At 36.9% G+C, this 24,529-nt stretch overlaps 1 protein-coding gene and 1 pseudogene across 2 annotated transcripts in view; one reads left to right on the forward strand and one right to left on the reverse strand.

Moving 5' to 3' along the window:
* The window catches only part of GMDS (GDP-mannose 4,6-dehydratase), a 596,567-nt gene that overhangs the window by 506,576 nt on the left and 65,462 nt on the right, over positions 1 to 24,529 (reverse strand). The gene's annotated exons all lie outside the window — the stretch shown is intronic.
* LOC123001723 (60S ribosomal protein L38-like) lies at positions 14,676 to 14,896 on the forward strand (annotated as a pseudogene).

Below are 24,529 nucleotides of genomic sequence, written 5' to 3' on the forward strand. Positions count from 1 at the left end.
ACTATTCCAATTTTCCTAAGCTTTTTAATCCCTTCCTCTATACTAAACAAAGCCCAATCCAACATTTCGAACTCACTCACTGTGGGCCACCTTTCCATCTATATTTCAGCCAACCAACCAACCAAATGGTTAGAACTTCCTGAGCTACAACATTAAATGCAGACTTAAAATAAGTATGTTTTAAGAGATAAAGAAACCAAATTTATAATGCAGGAACAGGACATTATGAAATAAAAACAGACAGTTCTGGAAAAGAAACACAGAAATTCCAGAAATGAAAATATATACTCATAAAGGTTAAAAACTCAAAGATGAGTGGAACAGTAGACTTGATAAAGGTAAAAATATAATAATGATAACTAGCAAACTAGAAGAAAGCAACCACAATGATTCATAAAGAGATAGACTGAAAATATGTAAGGCAAATTAAGAAACATGAATGATAGACTGGGCAACCCCAATAACCACTCAAAAGGCATACTGAGAAACAGAAGTAAAGAAAAGAAGAAAATCAGTATTCAAATAAACTCTGGCATAACATTATCTGGAACTGAAGACAGACAGTCCTCTGACTGAAAATGTAGATCATGTATCAAGCAGAATAAATAAGGACAAGTCCATTCCTATACTTATCTTACTGAAACTCCTAAAGTAATACACAAATTCTCAGGGAAAGAAAGTCCCAACAGTTCCCAGTAAAACAATAAGAGTAAAAATAATAGCAACATTATTATTGCTGTAGCTACCAATTTCTATGCTCTTTTTTTTAATAATAATTTTTTTATTATGCTATGTTAGTCACCATACAGTACATCCCTAGTTTTTGATGTAATGTTCCATGATTCATTACTTGCGTATAACACCCAGTGCACCATGCAATACGTGCCCTCCTTAATACCCATCACCAGCCTATCCCAATCCCCCACCCCCCTCCCCTCTGAAGCCCTCAGTTTGTTTCCCAGAGTCCATAGTCTCTCATGGTTCATTCCCTCTTCTGTTTACCCCCCCACCTTCATTCTTCTCTTCCTTCTCCTACCGATCTCCCTGCTATTTCTTATGGTCCATATATACAATGGAATATTACTCAGCCATCAAAAAGAACAATTTCACAACATTTGCAGCAACATGGACGGGACTGGAGGAGATTATGCTAAGTGAAATAAGTCAAGCAGAGAAAGACAATTATCATATGGTTTCACTCATTTATGGAACAATTTCTATGCTCTTACTCTGTGCCAGGCCCTCTAAAACAAAATTACAATTATTTCTTTTTTTTAGTTTTAACCTTCAAAACAGCCTGTGAAATAATTCATATTCTCATTTTACAGATGAAGAAACACTGTAACTAAATATATATAAATAAATAGATAAACTACACACATATATAATAAAATAGTAGTTTTCTTACTGGTCTTTCCACCTATAGTCTTATTCCCTACTCTGATTCATTGTTCAACCAGAATGTGACCTACTACAATGATCTTTTAAAATTCAAAACCAGTCAGAATCAATCCCTCTTCAAATTTACAGTCGAACTATACCAACAGAAAACTGTAATTCTATGGGAAGATATGCAAGACCCTTACTATTCCACCTAATCTCTTGCCATGCCCCTTCCTGTGCCCCCACACACACATATAATATGCTCTTTCATATCTTTACATGATCCTCTACCTACAATGCCCGCTCCCAGCTAGCCAGCCTGGAATGGCTAAGCCCAAGGCATGCCCCCTCTGAGAACTGGTAAATATTAGACAACGTTGACATAGGAAGTAAGTCTATAGGATGATTGTATTTTCTGGGCATCATTTCACACCCCTGCACTGAGCAAGTACAAACTTTTCTAAGGTATCTCTCCATCTTTGTTTTTTCTACGTTTTTCCTCCTTTCCTTCCATCCTCAGAAGGATAGACATATTAGCAATATTGATGTTCCAATTCTTTCCACTTCCCCTCTTCAGCTCTCTGAGGTTCTGCAAACTGTAGAGATGGGAGAGTACAAAAGTTGTTATTTACCGTAACAGTATCTAAGATCAAAACTACCTTCTTACCTGTCAGCTTTCACTTATACCATTTCAAGTCCTAAGATTCCTGAGTAGAAGAAATCAGGAGAGAAGCAAAGGCTCACTTCACTAGTTAACAAAATGTGAGCCTCAGAATGTGGAGCCAGAACATTTTACATAATTTGAATGTTTCATCTGCTGTCAGCTTTTGGCCCATGAAAATACAAATAAATGTTCAATAACTAGTATTTGTATGTTGTTCAGAGATGCTGTATTTTCTGAAGTTGAATGAATCAGTTACGTTCTTCAAATACTAGCGAAAGCACATCAACTACTTATTTTAAAGTAAAATAATGGGGCAAAGTTGATGCCAAATAAGGACTCTATTTCTAAATATAAACTTAATGTAACCACTGTAAGCAAGATCAAAATTATAAAAGAAATTCTGCTGAATATGTAGAGGAAAATCTCAATTTGCATGGATTTATGGTCAACAAAAGAACAAAAATAAAAACTGAAATTTTTAATTCTATATGAATATATTATATTGGCAAGACATAATAGGACTATACCATGTGAATACTTATAAGTCATAGATAGAAATAGTATTTGAAAAAGATACTAAGATTCAGAGAGAATTTGCAGATAACAATTTAGACCCCACAATCAACTTTGTAGTGAGAAAATACTAAAAATCATTCACTTTCTTAATATCGGAGACAACGTCAAACATAGGTAGTGTTACATTCACCAGACATAAATCAGCTACAAGAAACTGGAAGGCACTTTGGGAAACTGAAGAGTGAAACTGAAGTTACCATTATGATAAAAACAGTTAACCAAAAGTCCAGTTGATATAAAAAAAAAAAAAAAAACAGCTTAAAAATCCTCACAAGAAATAGCTCATTAAATAACAGTACACATAACAATTTAAAGCAACCAGGCAGCCAGAAAAAAAGGGCAATATTGTTTTAAATCTTCTGGGAAAACAGAGGCACCACGTAATGATCACAACTGCAATTCAATGAGGCCATTAAGAGTAACTTATTTTTCCCTTTACTTCCATAAAATAGTTGCCAAGATCTGTGGTTCTTAACTTACACCATCCTGAAGCAGAACTTCATCCTCGAACACAGACTTGGGAAACAGACTCAGAGAGAGCTCAGTCATGAGCCCTTTGGTCAGCAACAAGCCTCCCAACTACAGCCTGGATAGTCCTAGACTAGTTTAGAATGTGCTCTCTAGTGGAATAATAGAAAATCCCATTCCTCAATGTAATTGTAAGAAAATCTTGTCATTTCTAGACCACTTTAAGTCCTTTATTCTGTCATTGTATATTCTAAACTAAGTAAAAAGTACCATTTGTCCAGTTACCTTTTTGGGAGGACTTAAAACTCTAAAAATCAATACATATCAGACTGACAAAAATTACTACTATTAAGTAGCTATCGATCAGAATGATAACATTAAAAATTACAAATACACATTGGTAAGGAAATTCAGAAACTCATGAACCTGCATTCAGGAGTCTGTCTTTTCAATCTGAGAAGTAAAGTATATTTGACTGTCACATAACTTTCAAGGGTCTCATGAGCTTCATAAAATGGGGTGATGAGCAGGTGAATTCTACCAAACATTTAAAGAAGAGTTAATACCTGTTCTCTTCAAACTATTCCAAAAAATATAAGGAAAGCTTCCAAATACATTCTACAAGAACGACAGACCAATATCTCTAATGAACACAGGTGCAAAAATCCTCAACAAAATATTAGCAAGTCGCATTTAACAATACATTAAAAGTATCATTTACCACAATCAAGCGGAATCTATTTCAGGGATGCATGGATGATTCAATACCTGCAAATCAATCAAAGTGATACACCATTTTAACAAAACAAAGGATAAAAATCATATTACCACCTCAATAGATCCAGAAAAAGCATTTGACAAAATTCAACATCCATTCATGATAAAAACTCTCAACAAAGCAGGTGTAGAGGGAACATACCTCAACATTACAAAGGTCTTATATGAAAAACCCATAGCTAACACCATACTCAATGGGGAAAAACTGAGAGCATTTCCTCTAAGATCAGGAACAACACAAGAATATCCACTCTCACCACTTTTATTCAACACAGTACTGGAAGTTCCAGCCACAGTAATAAGACAACAAAAGGAAATAAAAGGCACCCATTTGGTAAGGAAGAAGTTAAGCAGTCACTTTGCAGGTGACAAGTTACTATATATAGAAAGCTCTAAAGACTCCACCAAAAAACTATTAGAAGTAACAAATGAAGTAATAAATGAATGCAATGAAGTTGCAGGACACAAGATTAATATGCAGAAACTGGTTGCTTTTCCATACACTAATAACAAAGAAGCAGAAAGAAAAATTAAGAACACAATTTCATTTAGGGGCATCTGGGTGGCTCAGTCCTTAAGCACTGGACTCTTGATTTCAGCTCAGGTCATGATCTCAGGGTGGTGAGACAGAGCCCTGTGTCAGGCTCTGTGCTAGGTGTGGAGCCTGCTTAAGATTCTCTCTCTCCCTCTCCCTAGGCCCCTCCTCCCCTCGTCCTGCTCTCACTCTAAAACAAAACAAAAACAAAACAACAACAAAAACCTAAACAAAAAGAAAGAAAACAATTTCATTTACAATTGCACCAAAAAGAACAAAATACCTAGGAATAAACTTAACAAAGGAGGTGAAAGACCTGTACTCTGAAAACTATAAAATACTGATGAAAGAAATTGAACATGACACAACTAAGTGGAAAACATTCCATGCTCATGGACTGGGAGAACAAATATTATTAGAATGTCCATACTACCCAAAGCAATGTACAGAGTCAACGCAATAACTATCGAAATACCAACAGCATTTTTCACAGAACTAGAACAAATAATACTAAAATTTGTATGGAACCACAAAAGACCCCAAATGGCCAAACCAATCTAAGAAGAATAAAGCTGGAGGTATCAGAAATCCAAATTTCAAGATGTACTACAAACCTGTAGTAATCAAAACAGTATGGTATTGGCACAAAAACAGACACACAGATCAATCAACAGAAGAGACAACCCAGAAATAAACCCATAAATATATGGTCAGTTAATCTATAACAAAGGAATCAATATACAATATACAGTGGGGAAAGGACAGTCTCTTAAATAAATGGTTCCAGGGAAATTGGACAGCTACACGCAAAGGAATGAAACTGAGCCACTTTGTTACACCTTAAACAAAAATAAACTCAAAATAAATTAAAGACATAAATGAGAGACTTGAATCCATAAAATTCACAGAAGAAACACAGCCAGAAATTTATTTGACAAAAGTCCTAGCAACATTTTTCTAGATATATCTCCTAAAGCAAGGGGAACAAACATCAACTATTGGGACTACGTCAAAATAAAAAGCTTTTGTACAGCAAAAGAAACCATCAACAAAATAAAAAGGCAACCTACTGAATGGGAGAAGATATTTGCAAATGACATATCCAATAAGGAGTTAATATACAAAATATATTAAAAAAAAAAAAACTTATACAACACCAAAAAAAAACAATCTGATTAAAAAATGGTCAGAGTAGGTGCGCCTGGTTGGCTCAGTCGATTAAGTAAGTGCCTGACTCTTGATTTTGGCTCAAGTCAAGATCTCTCATGGTGGTAGATCAAGCCCCACATCTGACCCTGTGCTCCCTGAGCCCATGGAGTCGGCTGGGGATTTTCTCTCTCGTGCTGCCTCTGCCCCTCCCCCTACTCACACTCTCCCAGTAAATAAATAAATAAATAAATAATAAAATCTTTATTTAAAAAATGGGCAAAGTACCCGAATTGACATTTTTTTAAAAGAAGACAGACAGATGGCAGACACATGAAAAAATGCTCAATATCACTAATCATCAGGGAAATGCAAATCAAAATTATAATGAGATATCACCTTACACCTATCAAAATGGCTACGGTTAAAAAAGAAAAAAGGAAAAAAAAAATAATGAAGATTGGGACACCTGGGTGGCTCAGACAGTTAAGCGTCTGCCTTTGGCTTAGGTCATGATCCTGGAATCCTGGGATCAAGCCCCACATAGGACTCCCTGCTCAGTGGGGAGTCAGCTTCTCCCTCTCCCTCTGCCCCTCCCCCCACCACTCATGCTCTCTCTCTCTCACTCTGCTCTCCCTCTCAAATAAATAAATCTTTTTTTTTTTTTTAAGAAATAATGAGTATAAGCAAGGATGTAAAGAAAAAGGGGTCCTTGCGCACTGTTGGTGGGAATGTAAATTAGTATAGCCACTGTGGAAAATAGTATGGAGGTTCCTCAAAAAGTTAAAAACAGAAATACTACAGGATCCAGTAATTCCACTACTGGGTACTTACCCAAAGGGGAAAAAAAAACACTAATTTAAAAAGATTTATATATATATATATATGCACCCCTATGTTTATTGCAGTATTACAAAGCCAAGATATGGAAACAACACAAGTGTTCATGGATAGATGAATGGATAAAGAAGATGTGAGATATATATATCTATATATATATAATGGAATATTACTCAGCCATTAAAAAGGACGAGCTCTTGCCATTTCCAATAACACGAATGGACCTAGAGGGTATAATGCTAAATGAAATAGGTCAGAGAACGACAAATACCATGTGATTTCACTTATATGTGGAATCTAAAAAACAAAACAAAGACCAGATACAGACCCATAAATATAGAGAACAAATTGATGATTGCTGGGGGGGGGGGAAGCTACAGGGGTGGGGGCTGGACAAAATAGGTGAAGGGAAATGGACAATATAGGCTTCCAGTTATGGAATAAATAAATCATAGGAATAAAAGGTACAGACACCATAGGGAATACAGGCAGTGGTATTATAATAGCATTATATCGTGAGAGATGGTAGCCAATTTGTAGCTACAGCATAATGTATAATCTTGTCAAATCACTATGTTGTATACCTGAAACTAATGTAACAATGTGCATCAACCATACGTCAATAAAAATTAAATTAAAATAAAATAAAAAATAAAAGACTGATGAGCTCTTATACATATTCAAAAGATAATAACAACAAAAGGGAAAGAGGGGATGGAGAAAGAATTTGAGTAATTTGTTCATATGGAGCCCCTTTGGCAAGATAAAATGACATTTCTAACACAATCTACAAATCAGATAAATTCCACTACAACCTTGTAAGAAATAAAGAAAGGTAGGTGTGTAGAAAGAAGATGACATGCTCAGCCATATGCAAACAAGACCAAAAATATAATACAGAGAGAATTACTATAGAGTAAAGGGCCATGATTTTTAAAAACACAACAACAAAAAAACAAAACAGAACAAAAACAGCTTAGGGCGCCTGGGTGGCTCAGTCGTTGAGCATCTGCCTTTGGCTCAGGGCGTGATACCGGAGTCTGGGGACTGAGCCCCGCATCGGGCTCCTCCGCTGGGAGCCTGTTTCTTCCTCTCCCACTCCCCCTGCTTGTGTTCCCTCTCTCGCTGGCTGTCTCTATCTCTGTCAAATAAATAAATAAAATCTTTAAAAAAAAAAAAAACAGCTTAAAATAAGCAATCAAAATTAACAAATAAAATGGGGAATGTATCAGAAACCACAAAATACTCTTTCTGGAATCCTGTAATGAAAGATGAAAGACAAGGATTAAATAAGGATTAGATTAAGGTAGCAAGAAGAAACCTTATGTTCAAGTTGGGAAAGGAACATAAGGCAATCATCAGCAATGCCATCATGACCGGTATATACCGACTACCTATATCAATGCTATTTGTTGGGAAACAAAGATTAAATAAGGGTTAGATTAAGGTGGCAAGGAGAAACCTTATGCTCAGGTTGGGAAATGAGCATAGGAAATCATCAACAATATCATCATGACCGGTATTTACTGACTACATATAGCAACGCTATTTGTTGGGAAACAAGGATTAAATAAGGATCAGGTTAAGGAGGCAAGAAGAAAACTTATCTTCAGGTTGGGAAATGAGAGGAGGTAATCATCACCAATACTATCATGACCAATTATACTGACTACATCTATCAATGCTATTTGTTGAAAAACAACTGTCCATTGGTCTCTCATGTTTCTGCACATCTTATAAGCAGAGGTATTTGAAAGTCCTCTTGTCCCAAACTATCTTTTCAAGGACGTCTGCATAATGAACAGCTTAAGAAGATAAAGTGTCTTCTTCCAGAACAAGTTTGTTTACTGTCCATCATAAAGATTCAGGTTCCCTAAAATCAGGATTACTCTCTTGTAACATAGCCCATTGCATATATGGATCTCACCTTGCCATCTTCATATCACCCTGTAAAAACTAGGGCCCAGGAAATGACAGCAAGAAAATGTGACACTTTGGTTACCGCTTTTGCTAGGAGTAATAAAGTCCTTTGTCTCCAACCCAAGAGTCTTATATCTTCTGCCAGTACCCATGAAACTGGCAGGGTAACTTGTTGGCTTGCAAATAGGACCTTTCACAGTTCTTGACAACCATAAGCATTTTATAAATATTATCCCCTAAGTATCCCATTATCCTATAAGGACAGCACTCCTACTATTTTCATTTCATAGATATATTCTCTGAACAAATGTTGATCAAGTGCCAATTATGTGCCCAGTACTGTTTGAGGTATTGAAGATAGAGCTGTGAAAAATACAGAGAAAATCCTTGTCTTCGTGGTGCTTTACAGTAGATGATGAAATAAGTATGATGATGAAATTAAGACCCAGAGAAATATGTACTTTGCCTAGGGTCAAGTAAGTAATACTTGCAAGTAATGGAGCCACGTTGCATCTGAGCAATAGGACTCTCTGAGCCTGAACTCTTAACCACTATACTATAGTGCCTCCCACACTGTGGTGATAAAAAGGCCTAGTCATGAGATTCCAAAGATTACTGTACTTGGAATCATCTGGCACTATATCCCACTAAAAGAAACCAGGACTCCTAGAAGAAATATCCTTGCAAGTCTGGAGCAGTAAAAAAGGCCTAGCACACTTGTTCTGCAAGAATGCAAAAAAGCCAGAAAGCTAACCAAGAATACTGGGATTACATCTAAGGATCAACCTGAGTCTTGTTCAGGCTTCCAAGAGGCCAAATTTGAGCATTACTGAAGACAACTGCAATGGATTGAAACATATGAAACATGTTCTTTAGAATACTTTAAAAATATGTTCATTAGGATACTTTTTAAAAAATTCCACATTTACAGGATGTTAGGTGTTAATGGGATGAACTGTGTTCCCCTCAGTATCCCCTGAGTCGAAGCCCGGTATCCCAGGATTGTGTCTGTATTTGGAGACAGAGTCTTTATAAAGGTAATTAAAGTTAAATGAGATCATATGGGTGAGTCTTAACACAACATGACTAGTGTCCTTATAAGAAGGCATCAGAGAATAAACGCAGACCAAGGGACAACTATGTAAAGACAAAAAGAAAAGACAGCCACCTAAAAGACAAGGAGAGAATCCTCAGAATGAAATTAACCCTGTCAACACCTTGATCTCAGACTTCTAGTCTCCAGAACTGTGAGACAATAAATTTCTGTTGTTTAAGCCACTTAATCTGTGTATTTGTTATGACAGCTCTAGCAAACTAATGCACTAGGAAACTACCTCCTTAATTTGAAAGCTGGTAAGTAAAAAATCAAGCCATTATTCTATCTTTCCTATATAATCTGTGATTTAGAATAACCAAACAGTTGATAAGGGTAAGTTCCTTTTTGTTTTTATAAAAGAATTATAGCTAATCAAGCAAGAAGGAATAACAGAACTAGAGTGTCACCATTTGTAACACTTAATGAATAGATTTAGCCAAGGAACATTAAAGGCTGAAAAAATGACACAAAGAGAAAAGACTGAACAATACATACCTTCCTGACAGAAGTATAAAACACTACCTTTGAAGTTTCTTGGGGGGAAAAAAGAACCCAAATCTGATCAAGCCTCTAGATTTAACTACCAATGTATAGGAAATACAGGAACATGTCAGATGACACTGTAGGTCCACAAGCAGTGAAATCCAGATGTAGAAAACCCTTTAAGACAATAGATCTGATTTCCGCAACAACAAAAAAAATCCCCAAGAAACAAAACAACAAACAAAAAGAAATGGAAGGAAAACCAATCTCAATTCACAGACCTTATTTATACACAAAATTCAAACAAGCTGTCGCAGAGATAAAGATAATTGGAAAAATGCAAATACTGACTGGATATTTGATAATATTAAGGAATTTTTATTCTTAATTTTTTAATTTTTAGTTTTTAATTTTTTAGGAATGATAAATGATATTGGGCTTTTTTTTCAGAGCTGTTATCTTTTAGAGATACAGAGTGTAGTATTTACAAATGAAATAAATGACATGATGCCTGAGATTATTTTCGAAATTATCAGGATAAAGAAACAGGAGTACATATAGATGAAATACAATTAACCATATAGTGATAATTAACAAAGCTACACAGATGGTGGATAGAAGGAATTCATAATGCTGTTCCCTCTACTTACATATTTCCATAAGTTCCATTGAAAAGATATGGGTTTAGGCCTAGTGGATTGTAACCATCTTATCTAGTCATTTTAACAGAGGTGTGGAAGAAACACCAGCCCAGAGGTTACACACTTGAGAGCAAGCAGGCTTTAGGTACTAGGAAATGCTTACACCAGAAGCACACACAGGCTCCTTGGACCCCCAACAGCAACCACGTTAGTCTACAATAGCCAGTGCTAATCCATTTTTTCCTCTCCAGGAAAAGGACCAAGGATTGGAATGACTAACAACCCACTGAAATTAGCCTGAAAGGATTAACCCAGTTTTCTTTCACAACACACCACACACTGTCTTTTCAGGGGTGTCTCATCCCTTCGAGTACAAAGTGTGGTCCCAGAGACACAGTCCCCCAGCTTTCCATCATCTCTGAAGATAACAGAAAATGACAAAAACTTACAACTACCCAAACAAGCAAATGCCAGAAAATGGCAGACATGTAAGAAAACAGATGGAAGTAACTGGATTGAGAAAAACCAAGATCCACGCTTTAACTCAGAAAAGAGTCTAATTTGTCTCTGCATCTCCAGCAGGCAATCAATAAATGCATTGGGTTAATGAAAAAAATTAATAAAACTAATGAAACGGTGCTCCCACGATGGGGCGGGGGGGGAGATGACTAGCACAAGAAAGGAAAATATGGTCATCATCCTAAAGACTTCGAAATACAGCATCTAAAATAACTTACCAGAAGAGTCAGCAGAAAGTACTGAAAAGCTCTTTAATATTCTCATTAGAATGCAAAAAGACTTTTATGAAAAAGGTACAAAGAGCCATAATGAAAGAAGCAGCTAAGGGAAAAATGAGATAAAGTAAAAAGGAAGGTGAATGAAATAAGGAGGGAAACTAAAATTGCAAAAAGAGAATTTAAATCCCCACTAAAAGCAGTGAAGGGTGAAAGTGAAGTATATTAGATTCCAAACTGTAGAAGACACCAAAGAAAAGACAGCAGAGAATGCGACTCTTGATCTCAGGGCCATGTCCAGCCCCAAACTGGGGGCAGAGATTACATAAGAAAAAAAAAATTTTTTTTAATAAATAAAAATAAATAGAAGAAAAAGGGAACGGCAACATTACCATAAAACAAAGTAGATTTCAAGGCAAAAGCACTAAGCAGAACAGTGATTACGAGCCAACAGTTATTAATTTCTATGTGGAAAATATCACTGCATTGAAAAAAATAAAAAGAATGAAAAGAATAAGAAGCAAAAGTTATCAGAAGTCCAAAGGAAGTTGAGCCTACAAAATCTAATGCCATTAAAAGAGCACATATCTCTCAATCTGATGTATTCTGTAGGAAAAAAATTACAAAGCATGGAGGAATGGAATAACGTAATTGACAAAGTTAATGGGTTTGTATCAGACTTTGTAACTCACCTATAAAAAAATGCATCTTCCTTTTAAGCATCAATGGAACTTTTATTAAAAATGATCATGCATCAGGAGACAAAGAAAACCTCCGGAAGTTCTTAAGTATAAATGACACAAAGCCATAGTCTCGGTTTCCAAAGCAATAAAATTTTAAACAATAAAAAATATTAGAAATTTTTAAATACCACACTAAGTAATGCATAGCACACACACAAAAAAATCTGCCATTACAGGTTAAGTTTAAAAATAACAGGACTACCACTTATCAACACTTAGGAAATAAAATCAGGTACACTCCAAAGAACACATATAGCCTTAAAGCCTTTTAATATTAGACAAACAAAAATCTTCCTGTCCACTTACTGATACCTACAATTTCTTCCCCAAAAAGTGGGTGGGGGAGGGAATGGAAATTTTTCATTTACAGTAAGAAACTAACGTCCATAGTTTAAGATAACACACTTCAAAATGAACCAGTTTTAGACCACCTGCACCCAGCTGATGGGTTGATAAAATATAACTAATACCAGATGCTTCCATGTTTTTATAGGGCATAGAGGTAAAGAGAGCAGGAAGGCAGAAAGAGTCACAAGTTTAGAAGGGTTCAAAAAGTAGACACTGAGGACACAGAAAAGAGTTTAATATGTATCCATTTTTCTTAGTATAAGTACTTGAATTCGAACATAAATTGAATCTACACAGACAAGTAGTACAAGCAGGAAGTTCTATTTTACATCAGTTACGTTGGGAAAATGAATTGACTTGATTGCCTATAAAGGTTGTGGTTGCTAATAGTCCTAATAATCAAGAATAAAGGAAAATATCTAGGTTTGTGAACTACTGCAGTAGCAGTTTTCATTAGGGAAATAAACCCTGTATTCTGATTATAAAATGGACAGTTCCACATCTGCTGATAATTAGGCTAACATTTCACTAGATTAACTTTAGGAATAGCTACCATTCCTCCTGCACCTGAGTGTGTGAGGAACTGTGTAATACTTCCTGTCAACCTAAACACCACAAAGGACAGGTTGGCATCACCAATTTACCTTGGAGCCAACCAAATTCCATAAGGGCCAAAGATCATATAACTAGCAAAGGTGCAAGTCGGGATTTCGACTGGTGGCTTAGTATCAGGTCATAGACAAACTATAGGCTCCCAGCTAACACTAATTAGTCTTGTGGACTTGGACACTCTCACTTGTTCAATAAATATTCATTGAGCATCTTCTGTGTACAAGTTTCTGTGTTTAGATATGAAGGCTCAGAGTTTTCAAATCTCTAAAAACTGTGAACAAATATACCAGCCACCTCACAAAAGTCCTTTTTTGTATATAGAGAAATTTCTCTCCATCCAACTATACCACACCAGAGCATCTGATTCATTATCACAGTCGCCTGGGGACTAGAAATGTGAAACACAACACAATACAATCCTCTCAAAGACCTCCCCTAGCGTTCCCATGGTTGGTCAGATTTAGGAACCTGAAAAATAACTGCATTTTTGCTTCTTAAAATAGATGTTTTACTTATTAACATAAGTTAATTTAAAAAGTGGGAACTCAAAAAGAGAACATCACATCTTAAGTAGTATTACACGTTTAGGGTGACTAAAATATTATTAACCTTTAGAAAGGCTCAGAAAATTTAAGCAGTTTAAGAATAACAAAAACATGGTTTCTGAGCTTGGGAGAACTAAATCAAAGCACTGTTGAACACAAAGAGAAATTTTTTTGCCATAGAGACATGCTACCTTGGCCTTAAGGAAGAAGACAGGTTTCCGTGTAAAGAATGTTAAGCAAGAGACATCAGATCCACTCCTCTGCAAATATTCCTGACGGAATCAGCATGGATAGAAAAAAAAGAGGGAAGAGTTACCACATGACAGCTCCGTGAAAAACTGGAGACAGCGGCTGCATCATTTCTCTCAATGAACTGTCCACTATAAGCAACCTTCTTACCACACTCACACAGTAATTTCCCAACCCTGGAGGAATAGAGCTCCTGAGAAATGAACCTACTTTTGCTTTATCACACACACCGTCAGGCACCCTGCCCTCAAAAGGCCATAAACAAAATGTCCAATAACAGTCTCTATTAACAATAATAGTAATGATTACATTTTATCTAAAACTTAAAACGTGTTCTAAGCACTTTATACTTATTAACTCACAAGTCCGTATGAACAATCCTATAAGATTTGTAGTACTCTTCTCTCCATCTAACAGGGTAGTCCCGTCTTTACCCCATTTTATAGATGAAGAAACAGAGGCTACAGCTATGCTCCCACCAAGCTATCTGTGTACATAACAATTACATTAACGATCATACAAAAGTGCCTTGTAGCAAAGATGCTTCCATTTGTCCTTAAGCAGCTGAAGGCAATAGATAGGACTCCAGGCAGAATGTGACTTTAGAAACTTTTGAGTCGAGTGTGGGGGGCCTCCCCAGCTACTATTCCCCACATCAGCCACCCAGGATAAAATTCTATTTCTGCTAATTAACAAAAAGTATCAAAACAGAATAGATTCTGATTCATTACATTTGTTCACAAATTACATACTGACAGTTTTATACTGTCATACAGTAATACTAAGCATATTATCCAAACTTTTTGTTTATAATTTTATCTCACATCAAAAGAATTTTAGCTTTCAGCTAAAATTTTAGCTTTTCCATACTCCCTTCTTCTGGCCACATGCTCCTCAGAGGCCCTCTTAGCCACCATGCCTTGCAAAATTGACAAAATCAAGGACTTCCTGCTCACGGCCAGGTGAAAGGATACCAAATCCACCAAGATCAAAAAAAAAAAAAAAAAAAAAAGGGTATGTGAAGTAAGTTCGATGCAGCAGATACCTTTATATTCTGCTCTTCACAGACAAAGAGAAGGCAGAGAAACTGAAAGCAGTCCTTGCCCCCAGGTCTGGCAGTAAAGGAGATGAAATGAACCTGGCACACTCACTTGAACTGTACTAAAATTCTAAAAGTTAAAAAATAAAAAAGAATTTTAAACACTAGAAAGCTACAATAAGGTAATGCAACAATGGTCAAAAACAGACTTTGAAGTTGGAAGTCTAGGCTCTTACTAGCTGTGTGACGTCAGCTAAGTCATCTCACTTTTCTACACTTCATCTGTGAAATGGGTACAGGCCTTCATGAAGTGGGGCAAAAATTAAAGCATGAAGTTCCTAACAGAGTATCAGGTAGAACAACTTAGTTTAGAGGAAATGGGGGTGTGAGGTGGTAGGGAATACACCAGGGAGGAAATACGGGAACATTCACAGAAACCATATAATGGCTTACCTTAGGGCCAGGTGTAGACAACCCTGATCTGCCTGATTTAGGACAGGGAAAGAGGACACTGAAAACGACAATGGAAGCAAGATAGGTGGAAGAGAATTATCCTAAGGAAATTCTTCTTCTCTCACCCTCCCTCCTCAGAAGTCTACCTCCTGCAACCTAGGGAGTAAAGTGGGAGATGGCCTGGAAGCAGCTGCCAAAGTCCTTTCCCCAGGACTGGTACCACCCAGCACTAGGGCTCCATGCAGCTCTGTTCACAGGCTATAGTACATACAGGGTTCAGGAGTAAGGGATGGCCAGGTGAAAGGCCAACCACAGATGGGATCTTAGAAAGGTATGGTCATCAAGGTAAAAAGAGAAGCAGAAAAGCAACATAAGCAGGTAGGAGAGTCAAAAGAAGAGATTTTATTTTAGAAGATGGACAATCTCAGAAAGATTGTAGGCAGGTGGGGAAAAGAACAATAGGAAAGAGTACAAAATAAGTGGAGCCAGACTCAGAAAGAACAGTATTTGGTAGAAATACGACAGCTACCAGGGCCAGCTTTGGTAAAGAAGAGGCATGTCTTCCTCTTCTGAGACCAGAGAAGAGAGGGACCATCAAACTACAATAAGATTTTAAAGGGATGAAGTGTGATTTGCCTAAGGATTGGCTTCATTTCAATAAAGCAGGAAAAAGATAATTTGCTAAAAGGGATAGGTATGTGGTAAAACCTGGAGAGATCAGGAAATGGGTTTGGAGCACTGGCCATGAAGAGTAACTCTGGACAATGATAGGGACAAAAGTCAGATTTAACCGAATTTTCCTATAATTGCCCTTTCCACTGTCTGAACAGCCATATGCCCTGATTTCTCCCCCTGACAATGATGTTCTGTGGCAAAACATATCGTTGGAAATATAATCTTTGTTAAAAGATGATCTATACCATGACTACATATGGAAAAACAGAGATGCCATTATCATAACAGCATAATTTGAGAACTCTCAACATTCTTTCCCTGAATAACTTCTTTGTACAACAATTTACTCTTTAGGACATAGCAATGAATAAAAATGCCAGCTGCCTTCAAGAACGCTACCATCTAATCCCAGATATGAGAAATGCAAACCACCATAGTACACATAGAAAACCATGATAAAGATGGTAAAACACCACACAATATATAGAACAACTCGAACTTAAGTCCAAGATAACTAATTTTTAAAAAGAGGCAGTTGGTCTTCATAAGAAATTTAAAGGTATCTTTAAAACTTTATTTCAAGAAATTGCAGTATCAAAGTCCACAGAGAGTACAAAAGGGTTATGCAAAAAAAAAAAGACATATATATTTCTTTATTTATTTTAACGTTCTCTATTTTGAAATTGATTAAATGCCAAAGTAAATAAATTAAATTCTTACTTAAAAACAGAAATGAAGTTTAAGATGATACACCCATCTGATCATACTGAAAGATGCAATACGACAGTGCCACAATTTCTTGACAAGGGTCATTCATGAAGTGTGGGTTAAGTGCAGGTAGATTAAGCAATTCTTCTCATTCTATGGTCTCAGCAACAGCAACCAGGGCACTTCAGGACTGCTGGGAGGTGCAGAATTGAATCAACGAAAGCCAGAGAATTGGCAAAACTGGCGACCAGCAGAGGCAGAGATGCCAGAGGTTGGGCAACATCAAGGCATATTTCAAAATATCAGAGGAACTCTCTCAGGGAGATAAAAGAAGAATAATGTCAGAATCTCACCTTACAGAGCCCAGACCAAATAAAAAACAGCTGGATCTTTCTAGAGAGACTCTAATGCTGCAGAGAAAGGTATATAGCAGAACTAATCTGTTTTCTTAGTTGTTCTCCTGGCCAGGGGCTAGGTCTAGTACAGTAACCCCAAATTTGGTAATAAATCCTGATCTTTTCATCATTTAAATTTTTAAAGAAAAAAAGGTATTAGCAAACACAAAAATGGCTTGGCAAATAAAGTTCAGGACTCAAAAGCTAATATGAAAGTCGAATTTTTTTGCTTTTTCCTCACTGCCTTAAAAAAAGACAACTGTGTGATAAAGCTATATGACTGTCAATAATGTCTATACTTCACTACCTGAGTAACTTGTTCCTTATAAAAATAAACATAAACAAATGCCAATTAAAAAAATACAGAGCAGGATGCCACTTTCAAATAAATAAAAGCCAGTGTGGCCAAATCCTCCCAGTAATTTCTACGAATTTTCCTAAAAAATTCCTAAGAATTTTTCTGAGATTTCTAAAATATTTGATAAAAAGATTTCCTTCTCCAATGTTTTTAGACCATTAGAAGCACTAGAGACCAACAAGCATACTTCATTAGGTATTTCCTCTCCAAGACAGAATAATATTATGAAAGACAGATCTATGAAATCCCACTTCTATTTTTTTAATTTATTTATTTGTATGAGAAAGAGTGCACACGCACTGGGTGGGGGGGAGGCAGAGGGAGAAACAGACTCCTCACTGAGCAGGAAGCCTGATGTGGGACTTGATCCCAGGACCCTGAGATCATGACCTGAGCTGAAGGCAGATGCTTAGCTGCCTGAGCCACCAAGGTGCCCTAAAATTCCACTTTTAAAAGGATTCATAAAAAAGGTACATATCAACAAGCAAGATAAATATCACTTCTCAATTCTTAATTCCCACTCACCCTTCTCTTCAAAAAAGTGTCTTTCCATTCGATAAGTGGAATCTCTCTATTCATCCAAATGACCAAGAAAAACACTTTGGATTCATCCTTGACTCCTCCCCTTCTTTTTACTCCTCAAACCTAATCCATCAGCAAATCCAATCAGTTTAACTTCAAAATACCACACAGATTAGTCTACTTTTCTTCATCTCCCCTGCCAGTACTCCTATCCAACCCACCAGCACCTCTAGCCTAGACTACTATACCGGACTCCTAACTGGTACATTCTTTTCTATGCTTGACCATTGTAATCCATGTTGCAAAAGTGATAATGAACCATAAATGAGTTCACACCACTTTCCTGACAAAAACCCATCCAACAACTGGCCCTCAGAATAAAACCCAACCTTATTAACAAGGTCAAGAAGCCCTGAGAGGATCTGACCCTTGCCCACCACCTAACTACTCTCTCATCACTAACTCATTATGCTCCTGGCCTCTTCTTGTTCCCAAAACATACTAACTAGGCTTGTTGCACCTTGAGGCTTTCGCATTTCTGTTTGTTCTATCTCGAAGGATATTTTCCAATATCTTTAGAATTCAACACAAATCTCATTTTCAGAGAGGCCATCCCTGACCTAAAGCATCTTGTTAACTCTCCAGCACAGTGCTTCTCAAACTAACTGTGAGGAAGGGAGGCTTTTTTTTTTTTTAATTTCTGATCTATCATGTAACTATTCTTTTTTTTTTTTAAAGATTGTATTTATTTGAAATAGAGAGAGAGAGAGCAAGCACAAGCCAGGGGAGCAGAAGGCAGAGGGAGAGGAAGAGGGAGAAGCAGACTCCCCACTAAGCAGAGAGCCCGATGTGGGACTCGATCCCAAGACCCTGGGATCATGACCCGAGCTGAAGGCAGCCAGTTAACCAACTGAGCCACCCAGGCGCCTCTATCATGTAATTATTCTTTTGTAAAATACAGAAAAATTATTTTCTTTTTAAAATGGAATTTTAAAAAGTCATACAAAACAGAAGTTCAAAATTTTAATTATTAATAGTGTCAATGGTCAAAAATCTTCTCTATCACATTACTATGAGTCTCTCTCATTTTCTGTACTAATCCCATTGTGAACTGGCACAACTGTGAGATTAGACTATGATACTGCTCCAGCATGTCATCATGCTTTCCTTAGCACAGCACTTAGCACACTCTAGAACCACTTACTTGTGTGTTTGTCTGTAGTGGCCACTATTCTCAGCACTGGAATTGCAGCAATGAAAGAGAGAGACAAGATCCCTGCCTTCTCAGACCTCATGTTCTATGGGGAATGGTTATTGGTCAAGACCACAAGGCAAAAACCTGATCTGAACTCAGGCCTGCCTCCAAGGTTTTTCCTGGGTTCCGAAAAATGCTCAGCACTCAGCTAAGCAGTGAAGTATACAAGTTCATATGCATCATCATCTGTTTCTGAAAATATTACATATATAATTGTATATTCTTCACTTTACTTCTAAGTAAGTGTCCATTCAGATATCAACTTTAGGACCCATTAGTGTAGAAGAATTAAGCTACATCTTCAACCAGTGTCTGGAGACAATAATGATACTCTAACAGTCACTTAAGTCATTTCTACGACTTAACTATAAAGATCTGTACAGTATCTCCTGCTACTGTTCTTCTACCCTACAAGCAAGTTCTTCACCCACTTCCCAGATCAGTAGTAATGATATTTAGGATTTCTTGTGAGACGTAATCAGTGCCTCCGCAGAAAATTCCAGCTGCCACCTTAGGGCCATTTTTAGAGAACTGGGGCCATGATGATGTTATACGTATTAAATATATAACTTGGTTTCCTTAGACTTCACTGGCTTGTGATTAAAAATAAAGTCCATTCAAAACACATTGGCCGACATCTATATAATGAGCAGATCCTGAAGCACGGAGGAGTATCTCACATATGCTCACATTCTTACCACTCCTGTTCAACCAACCTATTGTCTCCCAAAAACTCTCCATATTGTTATTATTCCCACTTTACAGATGAGAAAACTGAGAACTAGATATATTTAGTAAATCTCTGTCAAAAAATAATTACTGTATATTTGTTAAAACTTTATTCTATTAAATACAATGTTATATCCTCAACAAATAGTTCTCAAACTTGCCTAGGCTTCAAATCACCAAAGTTACTATTATCCAAACTGCCAGTGTGGTTCTAACACAGCCAAACTAGCACTGAGAACCAATGTACTTCACCATGAAAAACCAAGTGCCTAGGGACAAAAACTTTAAAAGAATATAGGAAAATGAAAGGTGTTCATTCTTGAAATTTAAGGGACTATTGTAATGTTTCCATGTACCATGTTATTAGAATATTATTTGTGCAGCAATTAAAAAATCACTTTTTTTATGTTATTGCAATGTAGGACTGAGCCTATCCCTAAAAATACCAAAAGTGCCAATTAATGGATTCTGGCACAAGTCTACCTATTCAGTTTAGTTGATTTCCAAAATAAAGCCAAGGGCACTAATTTAAAAATTTCTATTAAAGCAAATGAATATCTAGAACCATCTGGATGGAGGGGATCTGCAACAAACCCCAACAATTACTTCTGCAAAAACAATGTGCTAGCTAGCCTTCCTATAATAAACATTCTAGAAAAACTTCTGCTCTATATTTGGTGTCCCCTCCAGCTGCCTTCAAGCATTTACTCTAAGACCAGTCTACACACGGAAGACCATTGTTTAATTTTGTTCACTAATTTAAAGAAAAAAAAAATCCATTCCATCAAGCAAGGACTAGAAACCACAAAACCGCCTACATACATTCACTTATCAAGATCTGACTAATCAAGGTGTAGGACTTAAATCACTAGTACTAATGTACTAATATTCACTAGTTGCTGGTTTCTAAAGCAAATGAGCACCTAAAAAAAGTCTTTACTTAGGTATCTGCCACATTTCACAAATGTGGAGATTATATATATATATATATACAATATATATATATGTATATATTTATTATATACAGTTATATATATGATGTATTTGATACTTTCAACTAAAAGTGATGTCTGCTATTAACCATTAGTGATACTCTATGTTTAAAAACAATGCTTTAAAAACGTTACCAGATCATTAAAATATCCTAAAGTATTCTTGCTCTTTAGGTAATCACACTTTATATCTTACTACATGTCTCCTTTATTGATTTTGTAACAGCATCATTTAAGACCTGAGATGTTCTTCATTCACAAGTTCACAAAAGAAACAAGTAAGTTGGTTTCAGCTGGACCTTTCTGCACTGCGGCAGGAGAGAAGGTGTCGCCAGTTGGTAAAACACTCCTAACGCAGGCCAAGGACAGAACTGTACATGGACCTTCAGATTCTGCTTCAGCTCCCACCCTAGTGGTCTGGGACAAAGTCACAGACACCAGCAAAACCCATAACATGCTGGGAAACAAGTTTCATTCTTTTATTCATCACCTAACAAGCATTCACAGTTCTCTGGATTTGATTTACCTGTGGCCCCATTAGTCACAACCACAAGATTGACTTTCATCCAAGTAGACCTAAGCTACTCCTTGGAGAGGTACCAAGCTCTTAGACAAAATACAAAATGGAAGGAGCACAACAACGCCTCACAGTCTTCCACGATGAAAATACTCATATCATGAGAGATACAGTGCTAAGTGCTTGCGATCCATCATTTCCATTTAATCCACCCACAAGCCTAGGAGAACAGTACCGTCACTATTCCCATTGTTCAGAAGAAAACATTAAGGTTTAAAATGAAGTTAAGAAGCTTTTGCCTAAAATAACATCTAAAACAAGTAAAACAGTGAAGATCGGAATCCTGGGCTGTGACTTTTATCTGTCTTTGTTTCACTATAATAAAATATAAAATGGCATCCATATTAGGAGGGAATAAGTAATGGTTTCCAAGCTGAAATTGCTTTATTCAAAGGCACTATCACTTAAAAATGTTTTCAATATAGCCAATTACTAAAGAGCAGAAAATTACAGATTTAAACCAGCACTCTCATTTCAGAATCAGCGAATTCAATTTTTGCCTAGAAAACAATACTCACAAGTCACTTGCCAGGAAAGCAGAGCAGGCTCCTTGCAGAGCGTCCAGCTTAGTATTGACACAAACAGCACTTCTCGTCCAGACCCATTAATAACTGACAAATTAACTACCTATACACTCAAGCTGGTTTCTCTTCAGGCTGACAGCTGGCCACATTCTTAGAGGAAACACACCCACTTCCACAGAGGAGGGACTTAAAATAAGGGGGTAATTAGGGCACACAAGGGCTCCTACACTGCACACAACTGGAATATGGATTTTATTACCTTCCCTAAATGCTCAGAATTCTCTTACATATAAAGTCCAATTTAGCTAAATTCATCAATGATCAAATAGAAGTAATTTTAGCTTTCCCATATTTAATACTTCGAAATCCAAAGGTAATTTAAAGCTGCCTATAAAAACAGTATCAAGAACCTTCTTTTAGTCTCTCCAGCTGCCTCACTGAAATGTCTGAAACTATTCTATAATGGTCACATAACCAACCTCCCCCCTTGAATTCCAAAATATGCTCTATTTGGATACCGATTGGGTTCATCACTGAGGTAGGAAAAGGTAGTAAGAGGTTTTAATTCTTACTCTTAGCAGCAATGAGATATTTTCCAGGTAACTTCAATTCTAAAGAATTCAACAAATAGCTATTGCCCCATCTACAATGACTGAGGTTCTTTACTAAGTGCTGCAGGGGTATCAAGATAGGTAAGCCTCAGTTCTCAAGGAGTTTAATGTCCGGTAATAAGGATAAGCCAATAATCAATGAGCTGTAACATGCCGCAGAGGATTCAGAGGAGCTGAGGGCACAGCTGGTAAAGGAGGGACCAGGAAGCCTTCCTAAAGTACCTGAAACTTGAGCTGGGTCATGATCAACAGTGGGAAAGCAGCAGAGCAAGACCCCACACAGGAGGATGCCATTCCCAGAAGTAAAAATGTGGGTACATGAGAAAGGTGAGGCAGGGTAAAAAAACAGTCAATCATCCATTAAGGCCAAACTTGTGATACAAATAAGAGATAAAACTGTGATGATTTGTGGAAAGGCTAGAAAGCTAGTCTAAAGCATTTAAGTTAATTCATAGTATCAGTACAGAAGAAAATTGACCTCATATTTATATAAACTAGTAGGGAAGACTGAACACAGCACAATCAATGAGACTGCAAAATCCCGGGTGAGAATTAATGAAAACACAGACAGGGACAGTGGTAATAAGAAGGGACAAGAATAGATCAGAAAAATAAAGAGAACACATGGTGATAAAGCGGTAATAGGGTAAAAAAAAAAAGTAGCAGAAAACCATTCAAAGAGAACTGGTATTTTGAGCCTGGGTAACGAGAGACAAATCAAGCTAATAACAACTAGGAGTTGAAGTGAATGGGGGAAGGAGGGGTGTGGAGGTCAGGAGTGTAGATGTTTTTTTAACTTGTGTCGATTCTGAGATTTAGGGAGAACATCCAGGTAGAGATATCAAATGGACAACAAGAAATGCAGGCTGATTTAATTTTTGGAGGGTTAATTTTCCAATCCATAATGATGATTCCTAAATCTATATGATTTGTCAGAATCAACTAGGGAGCCTATTCAAAGCAAAGACCCCAGGCCCCACCTTAAAAAGTCCTGACTACACAGATTTCCATGGGACCCAGGAATACACAGTGTTCAGAAGCCAAGAATGGAGCCATTGCTCTACATGACTCTGCTCACTCTGCAGTTCATAATCTCCTGCTTTATAGTTCTGAATATACTTCCAGAACACACTCACTTGGATGGCATTTGCAGAATGTGAAACTAGTTCACCTCTCTGGAGGACTGGAAACATACTTTCACATCTGAAAGTAATTATTTCTGTCTGTATCCCACTGGCTATGGGGAATGGCTTTGATATTCTACTACAGAACTGATGGCTTAGGTCTACAAGTGCCAACCACTACAACACAAAGATCAATTCTGCTCAAACCGTCTGTGACCAAGATAACTAATGATTCCATGACCACTAGATTAATGACACATATAGCAAGCAGTTCTCTCTTTAAATGGTGGACAAAAGGATAACTTGCATAATCAAATATAAACCTTTCATAGATTTCAATAGCTTTCCTTCATATTTCAACAGATTTCTTTCTCACTCTGAATCCTCTCAATACTCCTAACTCCTTTTCTCCTCAGGTTCAAGACACAAGTGAGGTCACTAAGCTCACAACTAAGCCAACTGAAAACATTCAACCTGCCACTTTTACCAAAAGTAGAAAATGTTTTATTATATTTTGCTTCTAAAAAAATAATCAGGGAGGGGAAAAAAAGATCAAGTATGGAATGAAAATCTGATATTACCAACCACGGGAATTTTTTTTTAATGTTTGTAATAAAAGAGCAAACATAGTTTAGTAATAGAATAACACCCTAACCCAATTTATTCCGTTTTCTCCCTTTTGTTAAGAAAAAAAAGAAAAAGTAAAAGGGGTGCCTGGGTGGCTCAGTCAGTTAAGCATCCGACTCTTGATTTCGGCTCAGGTCATGATTTCAGGGTTGTGAGATCGAGCCCTGTATCTGGCTCCGC

This window comes from Ursus arctos, unplaced genomic scaffold, assembly GCF_023065955.2.
Source record: "Ursus arctos isolate Adak ecotype North America unplaced genomic scaffold, UrsArc2.0 scaffold_31, whole genome shotgun sequence".
Lineage (NCBI taxonomy): Eukaryota > Metazoa > Chordata > Mammalia > Carnivora > Ursidae > Ursus > Ursus arctos.